The sequence below is a fragment of the Euprymna scolopes genome, chromosome 14 (assembly GCF_053919585.1).
Source record: "Euprymna scolopes isolate OS-2025 chromosome 14, ASM5391958v1, whole genome shotgun sequence".
NCBI classification, from domain to species: Eukaryota; Metazoa; Mollusca; class Cephalopoda; order Sepiida; family Sepiolidae; genus Euprymna; species Euprymna scolopes.
The window spans coordinates 52,629,591-52,649,168 of record NC_136495.1 but is presented as its reverse complement, the minus strand read 5'-3'; the positions used below and the strand labels follow the sequence as shown (position 1 = coordinate 52,649,168).

Here is a 19,578-nt window from a genome sequence, read left to right as displayed (position 1 = left end):
CCAGGGGCTCTTTTAGGGCTAATAAAAACACACCGTTTTGGGGACTATTTTACCATATTTGTCCAAAATTTTCTGTGTATGTCTATTGCATGGTGCTGAACTCAAATTTGAATATGTTAAGGACTTGGGAACTTTTGAGGCTAAATGGGAGGGGGGGGGGCAAATGACGGACTTAGTCATCTCTTTTTTTTTGCATATTGCAAAACTCAAATTTACATATGCTAAGGCCTAAAACTGCCCCGTTTGTTCATTTTCGCCAGGATTTGATGTCCCGTGGGGACTTTGGGGGCTAAATTGGGGGGGGGGGCAAATGCTGAACTTAGTCATTTTTTTTTATGCCTCGTTCACTTTGCACTCATGGGAGACCATGCATACTTCACTTGTTTCTTTGGAAATTGCTCAAAACAAGGCATAAATCCACTTGATGTAAGGAACTAATCAAAACACTACCATTTATGGTACCACATCTAAGACAGTAAACGACCAAGTTCTCTCCAATTCTCTCTCCTCTGATCTTGAGCACGTAGTACAATGGGGAAAGGAGTGGCTGGTTACTTTTAATGCATCTAAAACCAAGCTTCTCTCTTTACATCATCAACATTCTAATTCACATTTGTCATCAATTGAAATGAATGGCTCTCGTCTTCAGGAGGCCTCAAGTTTTGACAAGCTTCTGGGCTTGACCATTACTCCTGATCTTAAATGGAACACGTATATCAAATCTGTTGCCAAGGCCGCTGGAAAAATGGTGGGATCTTTCTATCGATCCAGTAGATATCTCACTGCTGATGCTATTCTCTATCTATATAAGAGCCAGGTACGTCCAAGGATGGAATACTGTTGCCACATCTGGGCAGGAGCTGCTAGAAAGGACTTGTCCTGCCTTGATAGAGTTCAAAATAGACTTTGTAGCCTCGTAGGAGATGTCCTTTTCTCCTCTTTGCAACCTCTATCTCACAGAAGAGATGTTGCGAGTTTGTCTCTGATGTATCGTTATTTTCATGGAAAGTGTTCAACTGAGCTTCAATCTATGGTCCCCCCTCGCCAAACTTTCACAAGAAACACTCGTCTAGCTGTAAACACTATCAATAATTTCCCCCACTCTTTATCTGTGCCTAAACCTAAACGTAGATTCCATGAACAAAGCTTCTTTCTTAGAACTGCACGCCTGTGGAATTGTCTTCCGTTTTCCTGCTTTCCGGCTGACTACAATATGGTTGTGTTCAAGTCTAAAGTAAATAAGTTCTTGATGAGCCGTTCCATATAAGTTATTAAATTTACCAAATTTTCATTACTAATGATTACTATATTGACCAATTTCTACTGTACACTCTTTAACCCTTATCCTTGAGTGGCCTCTGGGCCTTGATAATGTGGTGATGCCTTTGTAAAAAAAAAAAAAAAAAAAGAACAAAAGATGAATATGAAATGTCTATTGATCTTAGTCTTGAAAAGAGCAACGTTGTAGGTAGAAGGAAAACAGTGAGCAGGAAGGAAGTTCCACAACCTTGCAGTTTTTTGTTAAGAATTTACTGGAATAAGAAGCTGTATTACAATGAGGTATCAAAGCAGCGAAATGATGAAGACGACTGGACCAATGAGTCAAATGAGCTGCAGCAAAGGAAGCAGGGAATGGATCAGACAATTCTGAAGAACACATAACATAATAATATTTATAAAAATGATTGAAACTAGCAACATCACATCTATGAGAGAGAGGGTGCAATGAAGAAGAAAGGATATCGTCCAATCAAATTACAGATCTGTTTCTCCACTTTATCAAGAACCCTCAAATATAACAGAGAGTTACCATCCCAAATATGACAATAGTACTCCATACATGTTCTAATAGTAAATATATAGAGATAGAGAAAAGACTCGATGCCTCCGTTTAGTTTCAAGAGACAATGGATACTCCCTGTAAGAGTAGCTGCACGTGTAATTGTGAAACAAGGATTGCGCAATTCCTAACCACACCTCTCCTGAATTAGCACTTGTGTCCAGTGGCAAGGAGAAATCCAGGACGATTGGAAACAATGCCGAGATAAGCGGAGAGCACATGCCTGGTATTCATAAATAGTCACCCATTTTAGTACTGACCAGGCTCAACATTGCTTAACTTCGGTGATCTAATGGGAACTGGTGTGTCAATGTGATTATTACGTATATAGAATAGACATAGGTGTAAAAAAATTCATCACCCCCTCCGCTAACTTACCATGTTTCTAAGCCACCAACATTTTCTAGAAACTTGAACAGCAGTTCAACTATAATATCATTAAACATGTAGGACTCAGTGGGAATTCCACTGTGTCTTCTACACCGATCTGTATAATTTACTGTTAATAATATTCCTTTTGAAATAATGTCTGTCCGAGTCAATAGTATTAAGGAAAAGAGAACCTCTCTTCTTGTGTAAAAATCGTTGTCATTATCGGCTAAATATTATTTAAAAAACAATAGATGTTTTCTGTTTTCTTGCCGTTAAAAAATAATTATCAGCTAAATATTCTTTGAATCAATAAGACATCTTATTTTGAAATACATTTAAAATTGAACTATTTTAATCAATACGGCAATAGAATTCGATTTTGAAACAATTCATTTTAAAATAGTTGATGGCTGAATTTAGCAGCATTACATTAATTGCCAAACACTATATATACTGATCAGATAAGCTCATTTTTTTTATATTAAAGGTAGTAATGTACATATGAACATGCAATGCCTTAGCATATTATGATATAGATCAGTAAAAGATCCACTTAGTTTTGGGGTTGATTCTGTAATAGTATTCCATTACAAGTCTAATTTGCCTAGTCGTCTTTGGTTTGTGCTGATAATATTTATTTATCTCCGTTTGGCCTGATGTTATCTGTTAGCTGAAATAAGGAAGGTCAAGCATTTGCAAAATGCCGGCTGAGTCTTTAATGTTGGCTATCAAAAGAGATCCTACTTCATGACACTCAGATCTTTCTTCTGAGTCCCATGGCTTTTATATTATTTTTTGGTGTAATTTCTTCATGGCTTTTTTTTTTTTTTGGTGCATGTAGCAACACCAGACCCAGGCTTATTTTACCTGTAATTCTGTTACATGGCTAGTGTTTATCTATCCCATCCATAGAAATAACAGTGCACTATAGCACACATTGTATGCATTAGATATTTCCAATAAAGAATGTGGATAAGTATGTGTTTCAATGGTTTGTAACTCTGAAACCAAGCGTTTCCATAACTATAGACACACTAGCTGGACACTCAGTATTGTCTAGTCATACAATAGGCTTAAACGTGATATTTTAATTTATGCAGATTTCGTATGTATTATTCTAGAATCAATTTTCGGATCAAGTAAAGATTAGATACCCCGTAGCAGACGACAAAAATAGGTGAACAATTCAAGGGGCACCGGTTGTTCGACCATGACATTGCCGTTAGTTGTTTCTAAACTTGTAAACAGGTAAAATAGCAGACGTATTCGAATGTTCGCAAGCAAGATTTTTAAAAAATATATTTACAAAACTTTTAAAGATTTAAAAGAAAAAATATATTTTTACAAAACATTTTTGTTAATATTAAATATTTACAAACTTTTTAAGGATTAAAAAAAAACTTTTTAATGTAAGTAATAAAACGAACGTATTTAAACAAAATATATTTTAATAAATGGGTGTCTTTCTGAGTACGTTCTTTTTAAATATTTACAGAACCTTTAATAAAACTATTATTAATAATAATAATAATAATAATAATAATAATAATAATAATAATAATAATATAAATAAATGGTAAATTTTTACGACGTGCCCCGGCATATTATAAACACTCCAAACTCCCTATGTTAAGAACGGCTTTCGGAATAAACACCCCCAACCTCAAAAGCCGTTCTTAACATGGGGAGGCTGGGAGGTGTTTATTCCGAAAGCCGTTCTTAACATGGGGTGGTTGGGGTGTTTATACTACGCTGGGGCAGGTCGTAAAATAATACCAAATAAATAAATAAACTGAGGTTATAACGGAGAATTTCGGATGATGTCAATTAAAAAATACATAATTTAAAAAAAAAATTGAAATGAAATTATTATAAACTTTTTATGGCAGAAACAAATATGAAATAACTGACTTGTTCGGATTTTTTGTGATCAAGATTGATTTTTATGTACAGTGTGTGTGTGTGTGTGTGTGTGTGTGTGTGTGTGTGTACCTTTCTTCGTGCGTTTTTAATACAATTCAATATTTATTTAAAGTGCGATGTATGTAGGTGGCTAGTGGAGGAGAAATCCTTCTAGACCGAGGCAATTTTTATGCATAATAAAATCACAAGTATAAACAATCGAGATTTTGAAAAATATATTTTATTCACATATCTTTTATAACTTTTATTTTTATGAAGATGAAGTGTAGTATCACAAGATAGAAATCTTTTTATAATTTTTATTTTTATTTGAAAAAAAAAAAAATTGCTATTTGCTTACTTCTCCATAAAGACAAATTAAGTGCAAGTAAGTTTAGCGTTCGAAAATTTCAGTTTCCAAAGTTTTGCAATTAATATAGGTCATTCATTTTATTTTTTTATTTTTATTATAATTATTATTATTAGTTTTATTAAAGTTCTGTAAATATATTTAAAAAACGCACTCAGCAAGACACCCATTTATTTGAATATATTTTGTTACATTTACGTTCGTTTTGTTACTTTCACAAAAAGTTTTGTGTAAATAGAAAAAAAGTTTTTTTTTTAATCCTTAAAAGTTTTGTAAATATTAATATTAAAGAAAATGTTTTGTAAAAATATACTTTCTTTTAAATCTTTAAAAGTTTTGTAAATATATTTTTAAAAAATCTTGCTCGCTGACATTCGAATATGTCTGCTATTTGACCTGTTTACAAGTTTAGAAACACCAAACGGCAATGTCAAGGTCGAACAACCGGTGCCTCTTGAATTGTTCACCTATTTTTGTCATCTGCTATGGAGTATCTAATCTTTACTTGATCCCAATTTTCTATTAATTTATTATATATTTTGAGGAATAATTTGCCCGATGGACTAAATCGCAAAAAAAAAAAAAAAAAAAATAATAATGATAATGTCGCCCATCAGATTTCATCTGTGTTTGTTTACAATATCACGTCAGCTGATATTTAGGCTTGATGATGAATGCCATGGAAAAGTCACTTTTGATTAATGTTTAGTTTTAAAATATGTAAAAGAAGAAATGATTTGCAGCAATTTTAAATTGTACCTCTTTTTTTTTATCGTAAATTGAAGGAAAAAATTAAAGTAAAATAGTGAGGTACACTGAGGCCTGAACAGGGGATTATTTGATCTGTATTCAAATGCTCTCCCATTAAGCTATATCTCCAGATTATAATAAATCTGTTTTTTCGTTAAGAAGAAATGATTTGCTGAAAGTTTATTATTTCCCTTGCCAGTGTAATGTAAAATATTCCCCTGTAAAAATTATTCCTTATTATCTATAAGAGAGAAAAACTACTTTTAAGATCGGATTTTTTCGATTTTCGATACTTATCGGATGAATTTCTGTACAAAACATATCTAAGAACACTGCCAGACATATAAAGTAGCTTTGTGTGAAATTTGTAAAAGATGGGTTCAGCTGTTTCAAAACCTATGAGGAAGAAACTCACACACATACACACACACACAGTGACTTTTATATAATAGTAGAGATATAGAACATAGTCCCAAAGTTATGCTGTCCACTTTCTAAATATACTGCATATTACTCTATTAGGAAAAAAGAAAAAAATTCAATTTGTTAATAGATTTAGGAAGGACAATTGAGTTTGGCTAGCGTTCCTTTCTGTATCATTAGAATCGATTATTGTATGAAAACCTACAAATTCTCTATTTCTCTTCTATTTTATGAAGAATTTACCAATGCACCAATTTCGGTTGTCTGTGGTGTAACATATGAACGTGTTATTGTTGTCGTCATCAGAAACCCAGTTTCTTGATGGTGTGTGGATAAAATCACTCAGCGTTTTTAAGATTTATTAATCAGATAGGAAGTCACAGAAAAAAACTGTCATTTAAAGTAATGATTTACTAGTGTACATGGGAGAGAGAGAAAGACAGATCAACAGATAGACTCATTACACCTAGATACATTATGCCTTTCTCCCCTAGTCAACATCCAGTTTACTTGATGAAATGTCACCAAGAAAAGGGAGAATTCTCTCAACCCGGTAAGTCTCATGATTTTGCTGACTTGCATTTTAGTGAGGTCACCTCTGACCCCTAAATGTCATTCTAACTTTCCCATTCAACTAACAGTATTCATTATTTCAGATATTTTGACGACTACTGATTCTATCCAATCTTGATTTTCAAAGTTCTCTCAATGCCAAACTCTTACTAATTCTTAAATTAATCAAAGACATGCCATTCTTTTTTGCCACAAAAATTACCTCTTCATTCACAACTCTTTCTCACTGCATTTGTGTTAACTACCTTGAGCTTCGGTACAGCACAATCATGTTGACACACTGGTTCTTGCCAGATCACTGGAGTTAAGCAACGTTGAGCCTGGCCAGTACCAGATGGGTGACCATTTGGGAAGGCTAGGTGCTGTATGTACCTTCTGGGAAGGTTAGGCATGGGGCCAGCACCCTCACCCTGTAAAAAGAACTCCTCACGACAAAAACATTTACAAAAGTTGTAGATGGCCTATGCCCCTCCAGGGGGCTCAAGGGCTATGGATGGACCTTGAGCTTCAGAAACACAATATTCACTGAAAAAATACATATCGCACACAAGATGCAGGTAATATTTAGGTGGTTACACTTTTAACTCCGTCTAGTGGTGGGTTCCTCAAGGATGGCTAGACCCTCAATGGTCACTAGAAAATGCGACTCAGATGCTCGGAACACACAAAACATGCATGATCCAAGGTCAGTGTGGCAACACTGTTTACTTCGGCTGGCTGTACAACGCTTCGACTTTGTGCTGATTTCTCTTCTCACAATGGCCTGGTCTGTGTCTTCACCGTCTGGCGTCAGGGTAGATCTAAAATCAACTGCATCTTCAATTCGACAGGCATTCAACAAATAAAGAAAATCCTGTGGTCATTTTTCTCATAAACAAAAAAATTATTATTCACTAATATCTGGTCATTCATAAGTTGTGACTCTAAATACAAATTCTCTGGGACTGGCAGCTTCTATTAGTAAAGTCAGGCTTGTCTCTTCATAGTGTAGATTCAGGGGCTTAGAATAGAGTAATACTTAAGTCAAGGGTTTCTCTCTAACTGGTGTGAAAACTCCAAACAATCTGCAGAGTGTGTCCTTGAGGCTATTTTTGCTTTTCATTATATTGAGAATCAGGTGGGCTTAGCTCTGCCTCCAATTCCCAGAATTCCATTTCACAATTCTCAGAAAACCAAGAACAGGCAGTTTTTGAAATTCTCAAGCTCTAAAAAAGTTTTTTTTCTTTTTCTCTAATCTACCACTCCCAACAGGAGGGTTCATTGCCTTCATCCTCCATTATGTGGGAAGGTTTCTACCTTTCACTATCACTCACATGGGAGGGTTCATTCTTCATTTGCATAACCAAAGTTTTTTTTCCAAGTGCCATTTCGTACGAGTAAAAAAAATAAATAATTTGGTTATTTTTTGGGGGGTGATCAAATTCCCCGGACAATACTTAATAGACACTTGACTTTGTATCCACCATTTTGTTTTTCCTTATCCAAAGAAACTCATAACATCCGACCTATATTTCAGCTGACCTAATAATAATTTTTTGACCAGCCAGAATTTGGTTAACTGTTTTTCTTTACAGGGGAGGCCTATTCAGATGAACTTGTCAAACCGTCAAAGGATGCCATTTTTTTTTTTTTTTTTTTTTTTTTTTTTTTAGATCTATACTCCTATAAATTTTCTTTTGTTTGTTTGTTTATTGATATTCATATTAAAAACCCTTTTTTCTACTTATTTAAAAAGAAAATACAACTTTTTTATATATGGATCATAGAATTGCGTTCATCTGCAAAAGATCTAGCTGATTTGTATATTCTTTTAAACATTTATTTTAATTAATTCCCTATTAGTTTTTTCGATTTTCTTATGAGATGATCAGCTTTAGTTTACTATTACATGTAATTATATTCATGCAGATATTCTACGTGATTTATACTTGCGTAATATTTGCGTAAAAAGGTAATAGTAAACACCAACCTCTTTCTATATATATATTCATGTATGCATATATATATTTGCTTAAAAAAAGAAAGTATCATGAAAGAAAACAGATTTCTTCTTCATCAATATCCACAAATAAGTCTATTAAATTGATATCATAATAACCTTTCCTAACAATACTCTTTCTCTCCATGATTATCACCAGCATCATCACCACCATCGCCATCAACACCATCATTATCACCACTGCCGCCAATATCATCATTGCCATCATCATCATCATTGTATCCAACGACACTGTCACAAACAGATATTGTCTTTTCATTATCCTGCTTAAAACCATCAGACTAATGAGATTTTCATATATGCCTTTCTCTTGTGTAATGGCATGTATCAACTTGCTGGATTCATTTTTTTTGATGAATTCCTGAATTTCCGCAATAAATCCTGACCTGATCGCATCAGATTGCCTTTCTGATCTTTTCCACCATTCTTCAAAGGAAGCCTAAAATCTCCTTATTTGTCCTTCTGTTGCAGATTCCAAAGAGAACTTTGTGTCTCTTCAGGAAATAGTGAAGCTCAAAATTGTGAAAACAGAATGGTCAATCCAGAGCTTTACTACCTCTTTCAGAATGTGTATAAGCCATTAGTGTTCGGCATGACATAAGTAGCGGAGGTAGTAGTAGTAGTAGTAGTAGTAGTAGTAGAGTGTAATGACTTCACTGCTCACAACACCGAAAACGATGGTTGTCACTGGAAACTTTGTCTACGCATGTCTTTGGATGTAGCAACAAGCCACCTGTCATTCTAGGAATTGATCTTAAGTTTTTCTTGTCGGAGAAGAAACAGCAGGTTTCGTTCCAGTGGATGTTTTAGTTTTTTAATCAGTTTCTTTGAGTGCGTGAATCACTTTGCTTGCATTGCTTTTTCTCATCTCGTCTGAAATTGTCAACTTAATGAGCTTTTCATCTATGCCATTCTTCCATGCAATGCCATGTATTAACTTGCTGGATCCATTATCAAATTTCAACAATAAATCCTGACCTAATGTTGTTAGATTGCCTTTTTGTCTCTTTCTACCATCCTCTTGAAGAAGTTTGAAATTTCTTCATTTGCCCTTTTAGCATAGATTCCAAAGAGAACTCTGCATCTCTTCAACAAATATGGAAATTTGAAATTGTTCATAATCAATTATTCTGTAAAAAAAAAAAGGAATGGAAATATAGTCCCTATTTTCATGAAGACAAAACTGGCATGTATCAACTTATTGACTTCGTTCTAAATGAACTCCTGAATTTCAGAAATAAATCCTGCCCTGGTGGTGTTAGATTGCCTTTCTGATCTTTTCCACCATTCTTCAAAGGAAGCCTAAAATCTCCTTATTTGTCCTTCTGTTGCAGATTGCAAAGAGAACTCTGTAGAAGTTCATAATCAATTTTTCTACAAAAAAGGTATTTCCGACGTGAACAGTTGCATCTGTCACTGCTATACTAATATTAAAGCTTTAGGTTTTATTATTTTGCCTCTGAATTTATCAATATCAGTTAAAAGTCAACCTTACTTTGAATTGATTCTATTTTCCTCTTTTTGTTATTATGCAAATAAATCATCTTTTATTCTTTTTACCTCCTTACATCAAGTGGCTTTATGTCTTGTGTGAAGCGACTTTCATAGATAATTTTTTTTTTTTTTTAAATAAGATTCCTTTCATCTCCCGTTATTATAATGTCTCTAATATATCATAAGAAGGGGAGATAATTACCACATTACACAAGGTTGTGACCTCAAGAATTTTATAAATGCATGCTAATAGAGTTTTTAATCTAATAAATTGCTGGGACATGCAGATGGTGATTTGAATACGTTCACTGAAAATTCAGTGGTCTCAAAATTAAACAAAATTTTTCTAGCAGAAAATTTTACAAGAAATCCAATGACGGTAAATTTTGTAAACGATAAATTCTATTAAACTGATTATAGATGGCACTCTGGCTGTTTGCGATTACTTTTAGTGAGAATGGAGCTGGGGGGGGGTAACGTTTATCAGGAGGTGGCTCCAGAATTCGCTAAACTTACAAACTGGAGTTTCATCACTGGATGTATTTTTTTTTTTTTGTCGTACCTGCGACTGTTGAATAGTTGATAGGGTTAGGAAATAGGGTGTGTAAAAAAAAATTAAAAAGGGGCAGAGGAAACTGGATTACAGAATGATGGGGTGGAGTAGAAGTGAAGAGTTTCTCCAAGGTTGTCCAAAATAATTCAGTGTTGTGCCCAGGATAAATTCTATTACACTTATAGATGGGATTCTGATGACAGGTAATACTACTCCAGGTATGTATAACTAGTATCACACACACAAACATGTGTGTGTGTGTGTGTGTGTGTGACCGTGTCTGTTTGTGTAAGGAACGATCTCTATCAAACTCCTCTGTCAATTTTTGGTCTATAGACTTGAAACGATACTCTTCACAGTAAGCCCAATCATCAGAAGTGTATTTCTATCTCATATGTCTGCATACACGTGGATGTGAATGCAAACTCCCTTGAAAGCAAAAAAAGAGATTAATATGGTTTTGACATGTTTCCTGGCTAACAGACTCCAGCTATGTAAAAAAAAAATCATATCAAGAAGATTTTATTCAAGAAAGATCAAAAGGGCAACCACCAAAGAGATGAATCAATCATATAAGGCACTTCTAACAGATGAAAGCCTGGCCCAAGACTGTGATAACAGAATTTTGTTTTCAAGCATGTGGTGAAACTCTCTGGAAAATAAGTCATTCCATCTCACTATTTTGTTTTTGAATTCAATCTTGCACATTCCTATGTCTAATTATGAACTGAAGATGCACTTTCTCTCAGTTTCTATTCCGTTGTGATTCTCATTGTGACTAAGTATTAATATCTCCATTGACATTTTCTCTTCTTCCGTGAAACAATCTGATATATAAAAAAAATTCTTTGTTTCCATTGAAATAAAAGGTCAAAGAGGGAGACAGGCAGCCAAAATGGATCCAAGATAAAAATGTCTCTTATCAGAAATTCCTTTCCTGCCACTTTTGCCATTTCTAATTTCTTCACGGAGCGTAAATGTTGATCTTAGAGATTTCTTTTAATTATTGAATCTATACGGCACGCAGCCACAACCTATTGAATCACAACTTCTTCTTCTTCTTCTTCTTACAACTCTTTTCTCACATAAGAGACGTTGCTAATCTCTTTTCTCTATCATTATTTTGGAAGATATTCGAGTGAGCGCCAATCTTTCGTTCCTTCTTGTAAGACATTCACAACAAGAACTCGCCTTGCTACTACAATGGAAAGTAACTTTCCTTTCTCCCGCAATGTGCCTAGTGAAATCTCCATAAAGTTTCTTTGTAAGGGCTTTTCGCCTGTGGCACACATTACCAAAGGACTATTTCCCTGTTGGTTACAATTTGGTCATCTTCAAATCCCAAAACACATTCTTGTTATAAACCACCTGATAAGTAATCAAACACAATTTATACTTTTGAGTTATGTTAATACTCCCATAGTGTTCTTCATCTCCTGGCTGACAATCATGCCATCTCATTAGCTCTTATCCTCGAGAGGCCCTTGGCTTTGATAACTGGTAGTTTAAAATCAATAAATATTTATTGCTTTATTATTACGACCAGCAGTGAAAGATTTTCTTTTGAACAAACTCAAATAAAAAAGACAAAGGAATCGTTTTTAGCATCGGAAAATAACCACAAATTTTTCCAATTCCGATATCTCCAAAGTTCTGATTTTTCCGATTAATCATCCCAATACTAGTATCAAAGTCTCCTGTTCTGCATACATCTCCCTATATGGTTCAGATTTAATCTTCCTCTGAGGTCATCTGATCTAAGCCTGCTTCTAAGACTCACATTACACATTTACAGTATCATTCTCATATTTCTCTCTATGCAACACATATGCTAAATACCCGTTTTGCCCTTATGTATTTTATCCAAGCATTTTGCTAAACTCATTGTGTGATTTTCAAGTATATTTTTCACTTGTGTCCAAAATATAGAAGTATTATTGAACATTAATTATTTCAGAAGAAGTCGATGACAGACAACGAAAGTGTCCAACCAATGAAATTGAAAAATCTTGTTCAGAGCATTTAAATCTTTTAATAATCAATGGTGAACTTCCTGATAGGAGGCATGTAGTCGTTGAGTGAATCGGTGTAAAAAGATTTACAAAGGGATTAAGCAAATTAACTCTTGAATAGTTACTTTGTTTACAATAATTAACTAATAAAAGAAATAAATGAAACTCTGAGAATCAATATTAATTCTGGAAATATGATGTATAACCCATAAGTCTTATGTTGTAAATTAATAACTTCTAATAAATAAAGTTGTGTTCCTTCCATTCTCTTATTGTCAAGAAAAAAATTCCCCAAATTTCACGTCATTGTGCCAACACTAATATAATGGTTGTATCGATTTGTTTCCTAGATGTAAATCCAATGAAATCTGCGTGATTATCAAAGAGTGCCCAGTGCAGGACAGAGCTGGTATATAGTTTGTTTAATATACAAACATCATTGGTTACATATGTGCATACATGTTTCAGTGGAATCCCAATTCAAGGATTGCACTAAATCAGACCAAAAAAAGGATCGATATTGAAACGGAAGTCAAAATTACATTAGTTTTTATAAAATATTTGGGTGTGGTTTACGTTCTGGAAGAAAGTGGGATGTATACTTTGTGAATGTGAGCATATATATATATAGTATAAATTTCTTTATTTATGTAAACATTATTAGCTACATGTGTGTATACATGTTTCAGCTGCGATTACGTTTGAAAAAAGTCGCAGCTGAAACATGTATGCATAATAACGTGTATATAAATAAAGAAATTTATACTGTTAATATAATACAACTCTGCCTGTCACTGAACACGTTTTTATAAACACTAGAGTTTCATTGGATTGACATTGGATTGATTGATTTCATTGGATTTCATTGGATTGACATCTACAAAGTAACAGAAACACAGGTATGTACATATATATATATACAAGCAAAAGTACTCGTCGTTGAATGGATTCAAAACACCCTACAGAAAATGGACTCTAATTTATGAAAGTATGATAGATTATGAAAAGAAAGGGTTGTAAAGAGATAGCTTCGAATTTGGGGGTATCAAAACCAAAGCAAAATATGATGAAAGTAAAAATAAAATAGATAAACCCCATAATTTATTATACCATACCTGTCCACACTGAAACACTTATCACAATATTCTGTGGATCTATATAAAAAAACCTTGTTAAAGTTTGTGACATATTTCCATTCTATGGAGGTCAGGTGCAAACGAACACCCCATAATTTTATTATACCATATTTCTTCAAACTGAAACATAATTATCAAAGTATACTTACGCAGATAGATATGAAAAGTCTTTATTAAAGTTTGTGCCTATTTCCATTCTATGGAGGCCAGGCGCGACCGCAGACCCCACAATTTTATTATACCATCCCTATTTAAGTTAAAACATACTTATCAAAGTATTATTATGTACATCCATATAAAAACCCTTGTAAACGTTTTTTTTTTATTTTTTATTTCCATACTTTGTGGACCAGGCACGAACACAGACCCCACAATTTTAATGAACTACCATTCTGACAGATCAAACATATCCATTCCTGTGTCTCAATGCATCTTCTATCATTAGTAATATAATCAGTTTTTTAAAATAGTCAACCATATAGGAGCCTATTCGTGACCAGACACACACACACACACACACACACAGACATTCAGCTTTATATTATATACTAGCGAGGGTTACCCAGCATTGCCCGGCTGTTTTTCGGGGTATGTGAAAAAAACCCGAAGCGTTGACGACGCGCAGTTGGAAAATAGTAAAGTGTTTTAAAAAAAACAGGTGCGCTTTTTTGATTGACGTGACGGCGATAGGTATTCAGCAGTTATTTTGTGCGGGACAGTTTTGAATAAATGGGTTTGTTTGTTTTTAAAAAGCCGCTCCCTCGTCTCGAAATGAAAGCTACAGTCTGATATGACGAAGTCGACATTGACCAAACTGGCTCTGGCCCTGTGATTAGAGTCGAGGTTCACTTTTTTTATACCGAAAAGCGAATGTAACGCGTGCTGATGCAAGAAATGTGGAATAATTAAGGTTTGAAAGTCAATAAAATTAAATAGAGAGGCGAGCTCCGTGGATAATTCGTAGATATTACAATTTATAGATGATATAAAAAGTTTTAAAAAATTGTGAAGCGAGCAAGCGCTTGTTTGAAAGAAGCCTTTCATGGACATCGAGGAAAAGCGAACATAGATACATACATACATATATTTTCGCTTTTATATTTATATATATATATATATTATTTTTTAAAAACATCAATCTACGGACACGCGTGTTTCGGAGCCCTACTCCTCTTCAGCGTAGCTTGACTGTTGTTGGGATTCAACCCCCGGACCTTATGTATTTCAGTCCAGTGCCCTGACCCATTACGCTATGATACCATAGACAATTTACTGTTTAGTTTTTTATCGTTTATCTGTTTACGTAGTTTTTGTTGTTGATTTTTTAAACGATATTAAAGTTAACGTCTCCGCCTCGGAGATCCGGACAAAGAAAGATCCATGACCCCCTTTCAAACACTATATATATATATATATATATATATATATATATATATATATATATATATATATATATATATATATATATATATAGGTTTCTGTAAAAGTCTGAGGAAGCTACAGACGGCCAAAAAACGGTCGCATAGCTGAAACAATAATGTAACTTAACAGAAAGATACGGTAATAAAAAATACAACACATATTTGCTCTACAACAGTATTGAGCACTTTCTTCAGTTTTTATTAATTACCATTTCTACTAAATATATATATATATATATATATATATATATATATATATATAGTGTTTGAAAGGGGGGGTCATGGATCTTTCTTTGTTTTAATGCATGATGTCATTCTTTTGTTATTTCAATACTTATGTCGTCAGAAAGGATGTTTGCAACCTGTTTTAGTGGATCATATCATCCCTTTGTGATGTTTTAAAGGATATGCCCAGTGTTCTTCTGGCTGTAGATGATGTTGAGTACTGTAACAAAAGATATAGACAGGCAAATATATAAAGCTGAAGAATGAGTTAATTTTGTCTCAGTTTCTTTATTCTTCTGCATTTTTTTTTTAAATAATTCTTCTAAATTTTTCAGTAAAAGAGATGAAAAAAATGTTGGTAACTTCAGAGGAATTCTAAATATAATTAAAAGAACCTGTGAGCTGCAGCTTCTTCTGTCGACCCCCCTCCCCATCCCTATGGATATCCAGTTTTCTGTGTAGTAAAATCTTGCCAACAATGCCCCGAACTAAAAACGGATCCAATCTGTTTGTTAAAGGGCCCATGAAATCTAATTTGGAAATCAGAATAGAACAGATTTTAACGATTCCGTGACAAGTGCCAAATTTTAAATGAACGTCTTTTGCCACTCTTCAACTGAAACCTTTCTTTTACTTTTATTAACGAAAAAATAAACAGACAGAAAAGAATAAAAATTAAGTTCATAGATAATAATTTTTTTTTTTTTTCAAATTTTATTATTCAACAACAGGAAATCAATAACAAATTACTTAATAAAATTTCCCTTTCAAAACCAATATGCAAATATCAGCCAGTTTTATTGAATGTCCTGCTGGGATGGAAGTCCGTGAGCAGGTTCAAGGTGTTTCCTTGGATAGTGACAATAAAAAAAAATTTTTTAATGAAAACTAATGCTTGACCATACTGTATAATGATAGCGATGTGACTTTAAAAACAGCAAGTGTCAATCTCTGGAAGTGATGTAAGAAAGCAGGTGGTAGGTAGAAAGCTACAGGCATGCTCTTGAGTATGCGAGGAAAGCAAACATATTTTTGGAAGTCTTCTCTGTGGAGATGCAAAATTTATTTTGTCTATAATTCTTATTTTAATTGGTAATTTGAGCATCGATTTCAAAGTCTGTAAATTAGATGATTGGCAGTTGTTTCTATCTAAATCTAAAATATTACAGCTCATTTGACTACCTCAAGAGTAAACCACTTTTCTTGGACAAGCAAATACTCTAAAACAAGAACTGGAAAAATTTAATTTTTGAAAATCGAGTTTACTGTGTATTGCATTCAAACTGGTTTTTTTTTTGTTTACCCTCAAACATGGCATATTTCCACTGTGATAGGGACCAGATTTATAGGAGGGCAATCTAAATAAGTTGAACAACAAAATATTTGTTCACATTACATTGAAATTTCTGCATGTTGGTGTGGTCAGGAAAGTAGTTCAGACAAAAGAAACTATTAGAGTAAAAAAATTTCCCACATCTGATGAAAGGATGGGATTTTGCTGCTAATCGGATCAGTTGGAGATACTTTTATTTATATGTTAATAAATAATAAGTGAAGGTTGCCAACATTTTAAGTGAAAGTGTTTCTGTGAAACGAACTGGATTTGAACTTGGTACGTCCAGGTTGTCAGTCCATGTTAGTAACCACTTAGCCACTGTCACCTCCCCCAAAGTGATTACCGAGTTTCAACTATGGATATAACACATATTTCATACTTGAAATGAACAGACAAGTAAATTTATATGACCTTAAAAAATGATTTTGACTTCTGGTCAGTTTGTTATTTGCTAAAATCCATGAAAAATAGATTTTAGATTTCAGTTGTTTTTTTTTTTGTTTTTGTTTTTTTAATAAAAATGCCAAATTCACTTAATAAATCCATCTATAATATAAATCTCACCTGTCTGTTTAAATGTATGTTTATCTAAAACTTTCATCAGAGGCGACGGATTTTGAATGAGATCAGTATCATTTTGAAGTTCGACGTCTTGAACGACAAATATTAAAAAAAATTGCCAAAAACATTTTCTTCGCTCTCATCTGGGCAGTTTTCTACAAGGTGGGGGTCGATTTTTTGCAAGCCATTTTTGCAAGTCATCGTATCGGTTGGAGTGATTTTGCCTAATTTTAACATTCCAAACTTCCAGTTGCGTCATGGAGTAGGGATAAGACACTAGGTTTTCTTTTTTTTTCCGCCTTTGTGTCAGGTTTGAGCCTGCCTGCCTATTACCACTTTTTTTTTTTTTTTTTTTTTTTTTTTTTTTGCTCAACACACACCTCCAAACACCTAGCTTGTTTCCTTCAATAACTACAAGAAACCTCTACCACCAATAGCATTGGCCAAGAACACATTGCCTGAAAGTACTTCTTTTAAACTCCTCCGCCTAACGTTTACAGGGAACATGAACTGGAATATATACATTGAGAGCATTGCCAAGGCTGCTGCAAAGAAGGTGAGTTCTCTCTACTGTGCTAGAAAATTACTTGCACCTGAAAATATCCTGTACCTCTATTCGCCCATGTATGAAGTACTGTTGTCACATTTGGGCTGGTGCATCTGCTGCTTGTTTCTCACTCTTGGACAGGGTTCAAAAGAGAGTCGGCAACCTGGTAGGTCCTGAACTGTCATCTAGGCTTCAGCCTCTGTCCCATCAACGAAATGTTGCATCCCCCTGCCTATTATACAAATACTTTAATGGTGAATGCTCTGACGAACTGCAAGCACTTGTACCTCCTCAGCGTGACTACCCCCGACAAACCCAACAAGCAACTAAGTTCCACCCTTTTACAGTAGAGATCCCTAAATGTAAGAAAGCCTTCTACTCCAATAGTTTCTCCCCCAGAACTGCAAGTCTTTGGAACTCCCTTCCGGGATTCTGCTTTCCCAACTGTACTGATATGCAAAAGTTCAAGTGTAATGTGAACAAACGTCTTTCCCCTGCAAATTATGTCCCCGATAGTAGCCCCCTACTTCAAAGTAGCACTGTGTCTTGTTTGGGGTGAAAATTGAAGAAAAAAATTTTTTTTAAAACCTATGCAACGCCGGGCACTCAGGCTAGTAATTCAATATTTGACAAAATGTGAACATTAGATTAAAATTTAAAAGTTATCAAACTATTCTAAACCATCTTTGGTTAGCTGCTAAATTTAAAGGAACTTATCCAAAATCTCACCCATGGTCATGTTGGCATTTTTGGCAGTTTACAATAAGCAGCCAGAGAAAACCAACACAATTAGTGAATAAACAATCAGCGCTCAACAAACAATATTTTCCTTAATAAAAAAAAAATTCCTTATCTGATACTGTTTTAAACAAAACTGTTTTCGATCATAGTTGTCTCTATGAAAAAAATTTTGCTTTCATCATTACAAAAATAAGTTATTCAAACTTTTCTTGCAAAAAAAACTGGGATACTTTCCATGAAAAAACAAAAACTTTTGATTTTCATTTTATGTTTTTGTTTTAAAAAACAAAATTTTTTTGAAACATTTGTTAAATTTAATATATGTTTCTTGAAAAAAATAAAAAATATTCCTTTCATATAATTAAACTTAGAGTAAGTCTTATATTCTTGTGTTAAAGTTTTTTTGTTTTCTACGTTTTGAATTTATTGTCTGGTAGCATTCACATTGGCTTTTTCCAGCAACTTATCTTAAACTGCCGGGAAATGCAGATGGATCAGTACTAATTTAAAAATCCTATATTCAGAACATTACCAGATGTCCTGCTGATTTGCCAGCCAGAAAGCAGGCTCAAGATGTTCTCTTGAATAATGGCAATATAGAGACACTCATAAAACTAAGTCAATTTACAATGGTGTGGCATATTATTAATAGACCTTGATGGTTCCATATTGTGAGACCAATCACTCCACTCACCTCTATGGCAGATGGTTGGCAGTTGAATAAAATTGTTGAATATAAACACTGATCTCAGATAATCTTTAAAGCAATCTTGACCTCTGATAAATTTGTTATTTTCTAAAAATCATTAAACCACATATTTCAATCTTTTAATATTTTTCTTTCTTATCTCGTTGCAGGTTTCTCAGTTTGCAGAGATTCAAAATGTATTTCCCCATGCAATGAAAAAGCTCTCCCCCATGGAATGTAGAAACAAAAAATGTGCAATTGACAGGGAAAAAAAAAACAATTTATTTTTTAATTGCAGAAAAACATTTCCACCAAAAAAAAAAAAATGGCATCGACTATTGCACATATGAAAAGAAATTTCATAATGGAAAGAAAAATTAAGCAAAACAAGTAAAAAAAAAAAAAAAAAATTTTTTTTTCTTTTTTTAGATCTGTGATTTCAGTTTTAACCAATGACCACTAAGGATCATTTGTTGACCTAGTGGTCAAAATTGGATGAAAACAGTTTTCATGTATTAGATTTATGCAAAATTAACTGACATTTTTAAAAAGCACAAAAAAATTATAAAAACAAAAATTATAGTTAAAATATTGAAAAAAAATCGATCAAAAATACATTTCTTTTTGCATGGATG

General features: G+C 33.7%; 1 long non-coding RNA gene across 1 annotated transcript in view; it reads left to right on the top strand.

Moving 5' to 3' along the window:
• Window positions 1-19,300, top strand: part of LOC145293013 (uncharacterized) — a 359,025-nt gene extending 339,725 nt beyond the window's left edge. The window contains exon 3 of the long non-coding RNA XR_013869640.1: window positions 19,114-19,300. This is a non-coding gene — a long non-coding RNA (uncharacterized LOC145293013). The remainder of the gene's footprint in view (window positions 1-19,113) is intronic.
• Window positions 19,301-19,578: the final 278 nt, after the last annotated feature.